At 42.9% G+C, this 13,740-nt stretch overlaps 1 protein-coding gene across 1 annotated transcript in view; it reads right to left on the reverse strand.

The window, feature by feature from the left end:
* The window catches only part of TAF6L (TATA-box binding protein associated factor 6 like), a 229,050-nt gene extending 217,442 nt beyond the window's left edge, over nt 1–11,608 (reverse strand). Inside the window, exon 1 of the mRNA XM_086938108.1 lies at nt 11,499–11,608. The gene's annotated coding sequence lies outside the window, so the exon portion shown is untranslated. The remainder of the gene's footprint in view (nt 1–11,498) is intronic.
* Between the last annotated feature and the right edge of the window lie 2,132 nt (nt 11,609–13,740).

Below are 13,740 nucleotides of genomic sequence, written 5' to 3' on the forward strand. Positions count from 1 at the left end.
TCGTGTGAGTACTTACCCTTTGATTTGGTCCTGAAGAAAGCTCCATAGACCCGGCTGGGTACAGTGGGGCTGAAACATGTCGGCCTGATTTTAACCAAAAGTATAGAGGATCTAGTAACTCAATCCATACCTACACACCGTTGTTTTTACTGATCTTGAATCATCCTTTTTTGTAATAAACCAATTTGACTTGAGATGAACAAGAATTTTTTAATTCACATTCTTTTTTTAGCACTTATAGACACTATATCTGGACACAAATATGTATCCAGTTGTTACCTCTGGCTAGATGTAAGCATGCAATAAAGAAAGACCCGATGATGATGCACCTACGCATTGTAATTGGTGGAGAACCAAGATATACCTCCTTCCAACTATGTGCGTGTATGAGTGTTTTTTATTAATAATAAAAAAAATCCTGGAAACGTAGTTACATGTGCATAGTTATAGCATATGAGATGGTGGGGACTACTACAGCATAGTAGATGGCAAATGCGCCCCAACATTGTGCACTGTTGCTTTGAATTAATTTTGATCATGTGATCACATGGAGTACTTTAACTATGGGTCATATAGAAAGAATGTGAGTAGGTCTAAATTCGATTTTTATTGTTTACCAAGTAAAAAATCCCAAAATAATACATAATTCAAATCATTAGATTGAAAAAGAAGATATTTCTCTATGCATAATCAATAAAAATTCTACAAAAAACATTCAATACACAATTCAAAACAATATTTTATATAAAATCATATTTAAAAGGTGGCATCAACAAATTAATTCTCTACGCGCGTTTCGGCGACCAGCACCTGCTTCTGGAGTAGCCACGTGTATCACAATTTACAAAGTTACCAAAAAGCAGAGTAATCACCAATGGAGTCGTATCTTTTGTTAAACGGAGAGGAAATCTGAATAAAGAGCTAATGTTTCCAAAAGCCCAAGTGGCCGCAATTCATTACTTCAAGTATACGGCAGTGATGCTTTTATTTGTTATGTTCTTTATTGTAAATCAATGTGCATTCTTGAGGTCAGTCAGAGTCCTGATTTAATTTGTAGTGTTTAAGCACTCGCTCATCAAATCGTTTTAATGGGAATCTCGTGAAGTTTAAATTTTTTCACGAAGAATAATGAAATTGAAAACATCCACAGAAGCCACAGAACCCCGTGCCTCGCTCGTCAGAAGTTTCCAAACAGCGTTTTTCTCTGCAGCATTGTACTGCTAGAAGGAAGATCTTCATATACGGAAGGCTTCCCACTTCAGTATTCTTCGTGAAAAAATTTAAACTTCACGAGATTCCCATTAAAACGATTTGATGAGCGAGTGCTTATACACTACGAATTAAATCAGGTCTCTCACTGACCTCAAGAATACACATTGATTTACAATAAAGAACATAAAAAATAAAAGCATCACTGCCGTATACTTGAAATAATGAATTGCGGCTACTTGGGCTTTTGGAAACATTAGCTCTTTATTCAGATTTCCTCTCCGTTTAACAAAAGATACAACTCCATTGGTGATTACTCTGCTTCTTGGTACCTTTGTAAACAATAAAAATCGAATTTAGACCTACTCACATCATTTCTTTTCCCTATGTTTATTTTAGTGAAACAGAAATAGTCTGTGGTTTAAGTGCCTTGGTTGTTACTTTTCATGCTATTAATCCCTGACCCAGGACTTGCAGTACCCATCCTCTCAGGGGGTCCTTGATATCTACACATCATATAGAAAGAATAACATTTGGTTTATAAAAACATTTTTTTAAACCCTTATCTGATGGCCCTGTTAGGGGGTGGGGAGGTAATGTCTGGTTAGAAACATTACCTCTCACAACAAAGTAGTTTGCTACTTGATTTGTATCAAATATTTCAAACAACCTCCTTGTTATTCATGTGCATGTCCTTCTCATCAATTCAGGTAATGGCATAATTACTTAAGGGTTATCTTCATTACTTAGAGTCCTGGGCCTCATCACTTATTTTTTTACTATTTAAGGGCAAACCCTCACTCAGGAGACAGGTAGAATGTCATTCCCTTCACCAGCCCCATATGACAAATACAAATCTTCTCTTAGAATAGGTGGATATCCTCATCTCCCATTTTCTTCTTTAAAATCACAACTGTGGAAAGGGAGGCTGGGAAGTGAAGTAATTAAGATTACTGATAAGTAACCCAGCCCTTACAACCTCATCCAGCTATCTTGTCACGGTACTTACAATTTGAGGATAACCCCCACCACAGATATCCATGAATGACCAAAGTCAAAAATAACCACCCATGTAAATGTATTGACAGTTCAAGTAAAAATATCAGAGACAAAGAGTTCAAAATCTTCTCAGCACAGAACCGTGTTTGAGCTGCGTATCCTCCCACCCTGTAATGGACAAAAAATAAAAGAAGTTTCCTCATGGCTACCCTGCAAATTTTCCCTGAGCGAAACATCCTGTGGCTTGGACCAGAAAGCTGCTACCCTTCAGGTCTACCTTCTTTGAATTTGCCCTGGAAGAACCATCTTTCACATGCTTTAGTAATAGACAGTCTGCCCTAAATGATAATGGTAGAAGTGAAGGCGTGTCACTCTTAGCTGCTGGAATAAAAGTGGCAAACAGGAAATGCATGGTCGTAAAAGCTAGGGTGTAATTAAGATACAAGAAAACAGTGTGGCGCACATCTAATATACACAATGCCTCCCTCCTCTTCCAGAGAAGCAGGGTAGGCAGAAAAGAAAATGTTGTGTACCTAAGAGAATTATAAGCTGACTTTTGACAAGAGCACTTGAATTGAGCAAAGGACTATCCTAACGGGCAGGATCTTAAGAAAGGAAGTTCCTATTGAGCACAACCACTTTCTGTCCAGTTTCTGTCCTACAGAAGCAAATTCAACTGCCACAACGAAGAAGTTTGACAGGGATAACACAACACTGGGGGTTTCTTATGAAGTATCTAACGTGCCCCCAGGAACATCTGTACAGACACCAGATCACAACAAAGGCAAATGGACAACATTTCCCTTCATGAGCCTAAAAACTGTGGAAAATAAAAGGAAACCACATTTTCATCAATCAAAGCCAAAGGCTATTGGTACATTATCTGCAACTTACTGTTCCCAAACGATAGGGTGACTACCTCACGCCAACTCATCTCAAACACGGTTTCCAATCCTAAACCTTTCATCTACAAATCATTGATTTCAGGTGTGCTAGTCTAGTTTGTTCAATGGAAGCAAAAAAAGACTACGATACCCAGAATGCATTAGGGTATTACACAGTAGTCCAGGACAGGCAACAGTGTCTGTAATGACCTGGAGGGTGGTGGTCATCCTAGATCTTAAACAGTGATGGTGGACAAAATTTCAAAGAGAAAAAAGTACTAGAGAAATTTCAGTACCATAAAACATTCACAGGTATGTGAAAGGAGACCCTTGAACATGCATGTATCACATGGAGATATTTTCTGTATTGTCAAACACAGGCACCTATACTGCAACAGAGGTTGGACTGCAAGGCTACTAGAGGAGCTACATCTCTACAGCAGTCCATCCTGTACACCGTCAATCTACCTTAGGCAGGCAACAAGTCTCCCTCAGCAGAGAACTCTGAAGACCCTTATCTGAAACTTTAAAAGTCCATAACTGGCCCCTATATTCACTCCACCAGCCTTCACAGACTGCCTTTACCGACCGCCAACATGTGCTGCTCACCGACCCCACCCCCCACCCCACCCCCCCAAGGATCCTCAGCCCTACCATGCCAACTCCAGAGAACTCTACTACTCTCTCTAATCGCTCATGTTTGCAACAACAACTTAGCTGGCCCTACGACCTATCTTGCTGCTTCTCAGTTACCAGCAAAGCACACCTTCTACCCATTATACCTTCACTTGAGCTCTGACAGAACTTCAACCCCTCCACTGTGGCTCTCAGACCCCTTTATACGCCATCCATTAGCTCTCAAGTCCCCTTTCTGACCCTCAGAGCCTAGGAGACTCCATTATAGCCTATCCTTAGTTCCCTAGTTCACCGAGTCTCAATGAACATCCACTTACCATGTAGAAAGGAACTCCACTAATCAGAAGCTCTGAGGGTACCATCTTTGTTTGATGCAGAATCTGGAATGCAAGCCTTGCCCACAGAAAAGTAAAATGTTGTTTGGGGCATATCACATACAGTACAGTGGGCGTGTGCACACACACACACTTCTGTAGTGTAGTGGCGACGCACATGGGCTCTTTCCACATTGTGGTGCATGATCTTTGTCACATATTCAGTACCTACTACAATACCTAAGTAGATTAAATCCTCCAACTGTTAGTGAACTCAAAGGATTTTTTGACAAGTGCACATCAGGATCCTCTCTGGATCCCTTTCCTCCTCACCCTGTGAGGAAAATAGGGGAAATCCTAAGCTCAATCTATCAGGATCTCTTCGCTTCCACACTGAAATCCTGGATAGTCCCTGCATCCTGGAAGAGGGCAAATACCATTCCCTCCTTAAGAAACTGAATGTGGACCCAGAAATCCTTGCTAACTTCAGACCTATCTCCTTGCTCCTTGTGGTTGCCAAGATTATTGAGAAGATTGTAAACACTCAACTTTCCGTATATCTAAATTCCTTCACTCTCCTCCACAACTCATAATCTGCCTTTAGGACTCTCCACAGCACGGAGACAGCGCTTGTGTAAATAACAGCTCCATTAAATTTGCGCTGAATGCCAGCCAAAACTGAGCCTTAATTTGATTAGACCTCTCTACAACGTTTGACACGATCTCACATAAGATCCTGAAACATCGCTTGGCAGCTATTGATGTGGAGGGAACGACCCTAGCATAGTTGAGTTCCTACTTGGAGCACATAGAACAGGCCGTGTGACTGAAGCCACTACTCCAAGGCAAAGATTCTCTTAAGTGTGAGGTGCCTCAGGGCTCGGCTCTGAGCCCTACACTTATTAATATTTACATAACGACACTGGCACACCTAATCGAATCATTTGGTATCAAAGTGCTTTCATATGTAGATGATGCCCAGCTACTGCCGACCTACGACAGCAATACTTTGGAATCTAGGTCAAAATGTGCAGCTTGCATAATAGCTGTAATGGGATGGCTTAAGGCCAACTTGCTCCAATGCATCCCGTAGAAAAAGGAGGTCCTGCTGTTTGGTGCCAACCCACTACCCAGGTGCTCCGGGGCACGGCCAGACAGTTGTATCTCCCTACCCCGTTCCTCCCACGGAGGTAGCCAGGAACCTAGGTGTGCTCATTAACACTCACTTATTGTTCAAATTCCAGATATCAGAAGTGGTCTTAACCTCCTATCCTGGGAAGCGCAGAAAACTGTAGTCCAGGCATTAATGCTCTCCAGACTTGACTACGCAAACATTAAACACCTTGGTGTCCCAGACAACCTACAGCAATGATAGCAAATGGCACAGAAAATGGCAATTAGTCTTTTGTTTAAACGTACCAAGCATGTCTCCCACTACTGTAACCAATTGCACTGGCTACCGGTAAAAAAAAATGATGTTCAAGGCACTGACAGTGGCACATGCCGCTTTCTATAAGACTGGGCCCAATTATTTGTCTAACAGTATTGTTGAATACTGTCCCAAAAGAACTCTCCGTTCACAGTTTGCCCGGTTACTGCCATCCTCTTTGCTAAACTGAAGAAATGGGGTGGATCAGCACACTCATTCCAGCAGCCTCACTACCATACTCAGCAGAAACATAGATCGGCTGATCTATGTTCAAATTTTGCTCGATGGTCCCGAGGAGAACCCCGCTAATTTCGCTTGGGTGTTCGAAACGCGTCAACCTATTTGTGACCAATTGAGTGTTTACATTGATGCAAATTGTTTTCAATTTTGTATTAGGTTTTTGAAATTAATTCACCTTTGGTCTTGTGTTTAAAAAGTGTTAAAAAGTGTTCAAAAATTGTTCATGCTACTTGTTGAATGTCTGTGTGTTCTAGTGAGTATGGTAGTGAGGCTGCTGGAATGAGTGTGGTATGATTGTAGAATTGTAAAAAAGTGAAGTAGTGAGTGTGAAAAACAGCTACAGGTGGTGGTATGAGAGATATGTGGTTTTCTAAAGAAATTTTGGTATGTGGATGAATTTTAATGATTCTCAATAATCCATAGAAATGACTATGTCGATAAATAAATCTTGATTGATTCAAACAGAGACAAAGGTCTTGTGGTAACATTGTTTGACTTAAACCAGGTATGGAGTTCATCGGTCTTTGAGGCCTCTGCTGCTGAGCTTTATGAAAGATCTCTTAAATTCTTATATAGGTATGTTAAGTCGGCCTCATTGAAAAAGAACCACTATTTTGTGTTAAATAGGCTGTATTTTACGCCCAAAAAATAGCAAAGTTTGTCTGTCCCCCCCCTTTGTGTCCAAGGTGTGATTCAGCAGAAGCGGACGATATTCACATGTTCTATGATTGCCCTGTGATTGGTCCCTTTTGGACAAAAGTGGGAAAGACACTGGATAGTGTTTTAAAAGTAAATATTGGTTTGAATGGGGTGAGGGTAATATTTGGGTTGGATTCGGAAACTACTAATGAGCTCAGTGAGGAACAGATTGCCTTATTTTTCACTCTAATTATTAATGCTCGCAGAGAAATTTGTATGCTGTGGAAAGATCCAGCCCCCCCACTGCATGATAAATGGCTACAGTCTGTTCTAAAAACTGCACGGCTAGAGTTGGGGGCTATATATAATAGAAATACCATCGTTTGGCTCCCACTTTGGGAATGGGCACTCGAGCTGAGGCTGGTATCCGATTCCGAGATTGTCCAATGATTACACCGGGCCCCGGGATAAAGGGGTAGCCAGGTCGGCTTCGGGTGCAGCAAGGACCCCGACCCTGGACGCACAAGAGAGAATAAAGGGTTGTTGGTGTCTTTCTTTTGCAAGTGCCAAAGGTGAGATGAGGACAAAAAAAAACAAAAAAAATACATTGTTTGACTTCAATGTGGTACTTATAAAAAGACATGCATTAAAAATGCAATAGGTCTCGCCTTTCATTAAGTTAAAGACATTTGCTTTGCAACACCATTAGCAAAGCAAATGGCTTTAATTTAATCAAAGGTGAGACCTATTGCATTTTCAATGTACAGGGATATGTGTTGGGCAGTGGGGACGGTTAGGTGCAGTGTCTGATGAATTATAAAGGATTTATGGACATTTGGAAGCTGAAGAGCCAAGCGGCCCGCACGGATTTGAGCCTGTGACCACGGGGCCTAACACAGATCTTTGCAAGTAGGTACACACATTTGTTCGCTGAGCCAGCAGATCCACGGGATGCAGAAAGAAGTAAAAAGGGTGACTGGCAAATGGATTGAGCAGTGGAAGGAAAGACGGAAGGGAGGAGAGGTGAGAAAGGTGCTGCATTGGAAGAAAGCATGGAGAGAGATAGTTATTAGCCAGCGAGGCAATGACGGAGCCAAGGGAAGGGGGAAGTCACAGTAATGACTTAAGGCGAGGAGTGACTGCCCTGGCATGAGGACTAGTTTTAACCCCAGTTCACCCCATCCCACCCAGGTTGGCCAGGATTCATGTAGTCCCTGCCTCTTGCACAGTGCGGCACGTTACCTCACAACAGCTCACAGCACTTTATTTCTATTCGTTTTGCTGGGAGTACTTATAGCGCCCAGAGGTACCACTTCTTTAAAGCACAGCAACGCCCGCAGCTTCTAAGCGCTATACAAGATATCATGGAGAGGCTTTCAAAAGAGGTACAGAGGAAGGGAAAACGACAGAGTAATGTTCAAGACTTAACAGCCGCCCCATCCGTTTCTGAAAACGAGTGCCTTCGCCTTCTTCCTTTCTCGCATAACGCAGCTTTCCTCGTGCTGGCTATAACTGCTCTCTGCACTATCCCGGACATTCCCCTCTCCCCCCCCCCTCCACCCTGTACATTTCACCCTGCTGCCCCTTACCTCTTCTGTTGCATCTCTCCCTGCTAGGTTGTCTCGCAGCCATTCTCACATATATGGCACTCTGCACCATTCCAACAAAAGTGACAAACGCCTTGAAGCCTTCAGGGAGCATAAGGTACACCAAACACCTACCGTCCTTTTTAGCAAGCGGTGCATGCGGACCAAAATCATTACGATTTACGAAGCGCTACATGACTGGGCTGCCACTTGCTATATTTTATTAATCTGCTTTCTGTAGCGCCAACCTACATTATTACTGCTTCCTAGCGGATTCTCCATCTGAGCATCCTTTTGGGCGGATCAGTAAAGGTGAAGATAGAAACATGATGTCATAAAAACAATATACAAATGCAGGTCTAAGCGTAATCTATACTAACAGGAACTAAATAAACCGTTCATCAGTCACTTCCAGCGCTGCGCCGAGTCATCCTGCTGACAGGAAGTCACATCCTTCAAGCGACACACGCCTGAGGAATTCAGCAGAAAACTGCAGAACCTCTGACTGAATCACATCTGTAAGACGGCAGGATGTGTGCGCCATACGATTTTCAGACAAGATAAAAAGTGAGGGCATGCTACACAAAGGTGTGCTGTGCACCCCGGTATTCCTTGAGCCACCCTCAAAGGTTTGCCCGCCTCCTTGAACAGGAACAGGGCCTAGATTCCCGGGACCCACCGGTGCCTGTGACACTAAGGAATGTGGTGGAGTGACGTCACAGGTTGACCGTGTGAGCGCACTCCCCAACCCCTGCCAGGCTAGCTTCAGGTGACGACACAGAGGTCTGGGGGCTGGGTGCGCTTCCCTTCCCGCTCCAATAGTGCACTGGGGTTGAGGACACTATATTAAGTCACTTACTTAGCACACAGTGCCAGAGGGGGTGCAATGTTTCGTTCTAATCTGGTGCATGGGTAAACATGTTATCATGAGCCTAGAAACCGTGCTGGCAGAGCAGAACTGCACCGTCGGCGTGTGGGACCAATACGCAATAAACCAGCCCCGGGAGCTGTATTATTTCCACTTGATATAGCAACGAATCATAACCAAAGTTTGTGCCAGGCGTGTACCATTTTACGCTGCTATTATACATGACCTCTGAGTAGGGCAATGGAACCATGCCCTGAAGACACCATGCATACCCCTCAGGGAGCAGGCCACCGCTGCCCTGAAATCCACCAGTGGCACGGAGGACTTGTGTTGGTGAAAACCTGTGTCTGACACTTTAGAGAGTTCGTTATTGAACCCCTTCCACAGGGTCCATGAATGCCGATATACCGAGGTACACTAGTGGCCCTTACTCTTAAGAACTAACTACCGACATGCACGTGATAAGTGAATCATGAGCACTTTCTTTCAACAAAGCTTATGCACGACCACACTATTCACCAAACGGCTGGTCTGGAAGACGATGTACAATACACGTGCATGCAGAGTACACACATTTCACAAGCCAACCGGTGCACTATCACCCACAGCACACAAGACCCTTCCTCAGACAACAGACAGTTGGTAAACTGTGCAGTCAGGGTTAAATAACGCCTCAAAAGTGAAAGCATCAAAACACAACTCACACCACAGTGCAAGGAGCTTCAAAAGTGAAAGAGGATCTCGCCGGAGATTGTCTTTATGGGGCCATGAGTTTGAAACACATGGTCCAATAAAGATAAGAAAACGTTTGCGACGGGAGGAAGGCAGACGAGCCCGTCCAAGTTGGCCTTCTGAAAAAGCCAAAAATATACGTTATAAAAAGCTCTTTTCCAATGGCTGGCCACCGTTTAGCATAAACGGTGACGCCAGCCAATGGAAAAGAGGAGTGGGCTTAAAGCCCTTTACTGAAACTCCTCAAAAACATTACATCTCGCCGAGCGAGCTGCGCAAGTGCGCAGCCACGCTAGCCGAGACCTAAAACAGGAAAAGTGTTTATCAGTACTGGCATCTTGCTGTTCATTCATATTACTGAAGCAAAATAGCCCACGTGCCTTTTCATTGCTGAATAAACAGTGCACATCCATTACGTTGTAGCCAAACCATGGATATTCCTATTTATTACGGATGACGAAGGGTGGCTGCATCACGGAATTAAAAAAAATAGTTCTCTTCAACATTAAACAGAATAGCTCAGGCTTCCTTCTTCACGCACCTTTCTAAACCTCAACTGGGGGGTATTCTTTGTAACCAGATTTCCCCCTTACCTTTGGAATCTTAAGCCTGTACCTTTATGGAGCAGTAGCGTGCCTGGGTTTCTGAGAAGTTATGAGGCTGAGGAGCGCACCATCAGAGAGACCACTTCAGTCCAGGTCCTTTTCGACACTGTATCCATTCCTAGAGTTTACACCTACAAATTATTGTTTTCAGGTGTGTTTGTCTAACTAGTACAAAAAAAACAAGTCTATAACGACCAGAATGCACGAGGATATCGCACTAAAGTCAAAGACTGCTAACAGTGTCTGTAGACGAGGGGGGTTCACTCTATTCTGTAGGGTATTTCTTTTGAGCCTGGGGGTCTAGGGACGTTCTCAAGACACTAAACGCAGGCTACTGGTAGCTCTCCACCTACATGTAAATAGCTCTCTTGTGTGCAGCCCAGAATACTAAATTAGAAAGTTTCTGTTTGGTTAAATTAATATATGTTGACTAAAATTCAACAGTGTGAAGTTGAGATTAAAATGTGTTATTTTTACAGACCTCCTAATTTCCAAAATAGATTTAAAGCGGATATTGGAGTGATAAATCAGGTGACACTGGGAATCTTATTACTAATATTATGAAATTGGTACCAGAGGCATTGCCGCTGTGGCTGTTATGTATTCGCCATGTAAAGGCATTCCAAAGTGATAACGCCTTTTTTACACAACAGCTGGCACCCCTGTCTGGTGCACTGTGGAGATCACTGCTAACAATGTTGCCTATGGTGACCAGCAATGTAAAAACTATTATTGTCGCTATTACAGCACTGATAATATTAGTAGTTCATGATGGTTTTCATTGAACAGCAGTAGCTCTTTTAAGTAAATAAATAAAAAAAAAGGTTGAAGACCCCTGCACTAAAGTATGCAGAAGCAGGAGTAGGTCACATGCCCGTTCTTAAGCACCAGGGTGAAATCTTTAGACTGTTGTGTAAAGAATGAGAGTAGGAAGGATAGATGAATGAGAGAAGGGGAGAGAAGCAACACAATAAGGTATGAGGGGAAGAAACGGTACAAAAGGAGAACGACAAAATTACATAGAACGAAAGAAAAGATGAAGACATAGAGGACCGGCGGCATGAGAAGATGAAGATGGAACAAAATAAAACCAGCATAAATATGCAACGTAAAGGAAGGTGGGTGCAAGGGGAATCTACCATACAGGGAAAAGAGCCAGGAGGATCTACCGCTTAATGCGAGTGCAAATGCAAAAAGTGCAAACACAAGGAAAATAGGAAATAAAGGGAAAACAATAAAGAATTGAATGGTCCGAGACCGCACGGCGCACAATCCAAATATCATGCATCACCACTGCTTCAACCAGGGAACACAACTCTCACGAGGCAGGCGGGGGATTTCTGAACGCAACACTTACCTCCCGTCCCCGGTTTACCCATCGAAGACCTTAATAACTTCTATGAAACACTTCAAAAATTGAGGGTGCCGAGTGCCAATTGGAAAGCTAGAGTAAACTGACTGGCATGCTGTGGGCGGCGCTAACGAAGCTAAATCTAACAATTGGCCAGAAAGAGTAAGTCCCACCCCCTCACACAAGGCAAACTATATGCCCCGGAAATGAATGCCCCAGCCGCTAAAGAGCCGATTTTTGGAGCCTAATGACAAGTACGCGCGCATGGCCATTTTCGTCGTCCTTAGGTTGCCAGCCACTAGTGACGGAAAGAAAGACAACATATAGAGGCAATAAGAGCTCTAGCCTTGGCAAACGAGAGCATTTTTTACTGCAAGGAAATGGCACTGAAAAAAGAACAATGTAGCCTCAAAACATAGTTGCCAAGTCCTTGCAACAATGTTTTTTTTATTTAAAAAAATTACGAGATTATTTTACATGACAAGCCTTTCAGTTGTGCTATATGTTGTTTTATTGTTCATGAAAACAAGAATAAATCACCTAAACAAGTAATCAAACTGCAAGCAACTAAAAGCTTATAGTGTCACGCGGGGCTTTAAGTGGGCCAGGTCCTGCCGGTGCTCAGCATCGGCAGTTTTTAAAAGCAGGTGCCGAGACGGGTCCATATCAAGCACCACATTTTTATTACCCTTAAAGTGGGAAAAAAACGTAACTCTGCAATAGTACAACCCCTCACTGCCTTTGATGTAACTTCAAAGAGACTTGTTTTTCAGTTGTATATAGCGCAAACTTGGAGTGCTTTACGGCAGCACCAGATACATCAAACAAGGGCATTACTATTTTTTGAATAACAGGACGTCAGGCTCAAACCTGTTTTCTCAGCTAGAGGGTCGGCTTCTGTAGCATTACCACAACCTCGCCCACCAAAGACTGCAGCATTTTCAATATTAGTGATGGTTGTTGCTTATTTATCTTATGCAACTTACAACCCTTGACAAAGCCAATAGTCCGGGCTTGTTGTAGGTGTAATGTTACTTGTTATGTTATATATCTGGATAAATGGACAGAAGCAGCAAAATACCAGTGGGGCAGCCAGTGCTACCGTCGGCCACTGAACGTTCAACGGCCAACGCTGCCCCGCCCACTCTCTGGAACGCCGCACTGCGCCGAAACACGTTCAACGGCCGACGCTGCCCCGCCCACTCTCTGGAACGCCCGCACTGCGCCGAAATAACGGCCCCAGTAAACGGGTTAATTACAGTGGCCACGCCTCTATGCGAGACCCCCCTCCCAGTTTTTTCATCCCACTTAAAGCCCTGGTATCATGTAATAACAGCAACTTTGAAAAGGTGAGAGGAAATATAGCACCCTCTATAAAAGGGCACCTCATCTGCAGATGAAATAAATAGTCAGGACTTAAAGTTAATAAATAAACATAGTTGTAACCAGATTTGTCTTTAAGGAGATATAAAAATCCTGGTTCCTGTTATGCCAAAATTATTCAATTAATTTATTGATTTGGAAAAGGTGCCCTCCTTTGGAGGAGAAACACATATTGCGGTATTTCTTAAAAAAGGGAATGATCCAACTAAATGTGGTCCATACCTCCCAATCGCACTAATTAACTCTGATTCGAAAATCTATTCACAAATACTTTCTACCTGGATGTCGCAGATACTCATCATGGTTAGTTCTGATGCAGCATGGTTTTATTCCGGGTAGAGACACATCCTCGAATGTCAATGCAGGTAGAACGGCACTGGATGTGGCAGGTGTGTAGGAAGCTGGCTCTGTATATACTATACCAAAGTGAGGAATAGTTTGCACAGAGTCCAGTGGAACCCAAAAGGTAGGCTGGGGTATAGTAGATAGCACCTCACTCTCTATTTGTGGTAGTGTGGTCGAGTAGTAAGGCTTTATCAGAGGACAGTGTTAGGCATTTGTTGTACACATTCAGTCAGCAAATGAATTCACTCACTCAAAGACTGAATGTTAGACCAATTGTTTTTGTATAAAATATTCTTTTACTTATTTTATTACCTAGAACCAAGCAAGCCTGGCACAGGTAAGTGTTAAATACTTTACAGTAAATATACAGTTGTAATAAAGTTTGAATTGTAATCGTATATGCACTTTGTTATGATATACAGTACTGTGAAATGCAATGCTTTGGAAATACAGTGCATATACTGTGAATGGCTTTTTAGTAAAATGACCAGTACATTACTTACAGATTACTTTTCTTCCA

Source organism: Lissotriton vulgaris, chromosome 9, assembly GCF_964263255.1.
Source record: "Lissotriton vulgaris chromosome 9, aLisVul1.2, whole genome shotgun sequence".
In the NCBI taxonomy this organism is placed as follows: domain Eukaryota; kingdom Metazoa; phylum Chordata; class Amphibia; order Caudata; family Salamandridae; genus Lissotriton; species Lissotriton vulgaris.